General features: G+C 44.3%; 1 protein-coding gene across 4 annotated transcripts in view; it reads right to left on the bottom strand.

Annotated features, from left to right (window-relative positions):
- The window catches only part of LOC119594519 (DNA topoisomerase 2-binding protein 1-like), a 27100-nt gene that overhangs the window by 25709 nt on the left and 797 nt on the right, over window positions 1-594 (bottom strand). The gene's annotated exons all lie outside the window — the stretch shown is intronic.

Genomic DNA, 594 nt, shown 5'->3' on the forward strand with positions numbered 1-594 from the left:
CCAAATGGCAGCTGCTATTCCCCAGGCCCTACTTTAGACAATAAAGAGTCCACCAGGCTGGACGGCAGACCAGAGAGTAGGGGAGACTTGGGTGCTCCGCTGTGGGTGCACTATAGGCACATATCATACACCGGTACACATAATTCATATCACTGTCTTCCATGAACGAGTTTAGTAAATTATCATTCCCTGGCTATATCTTGCCATATATGCTCCATCCTACCATGAATATATGAAGGATTCTTTCTTTATGAGGAAGGGGGGGGGGTGATAGTCCCCCAGGGGGATTACAGGGGACACAGTAATCTTCGTTTGACAATATAGTGAATTTTTTTCAAATATTATTACCACAGTGACAGCCCACTGAAAATGACTATACGCCGACCATTTCCATGCACATTACTCCAATTCAACCCTGCCAAGAACGCTTTGGGATTCCTGTGGCAAATGCCGCACGCGCGCACGGCAGAGAGAGACAGAAATCCACTGGCGGCAATAACACCGAGAAGGCGATCTAAACATTTACCAACATTTATCTTTAATACTATTAACATTCTTCATCATTAACAATGTCCATGAAGATGAAATATCAGT

Source organism: Penaeus monodon, chromosome 34, assembly GCF_015228065.2.
Source record: "Penaeus monodon isolate SGIC_2016 chromosome 34, NSTDA_Pmon_1, whole genome shotgun sequence".
Lineage (NCBI taxonomy): Eukaryota > Metazoa > Arthropoda > Malacostraca > Decapoda > Penaeidae > Penaeus > Penaeus monodon.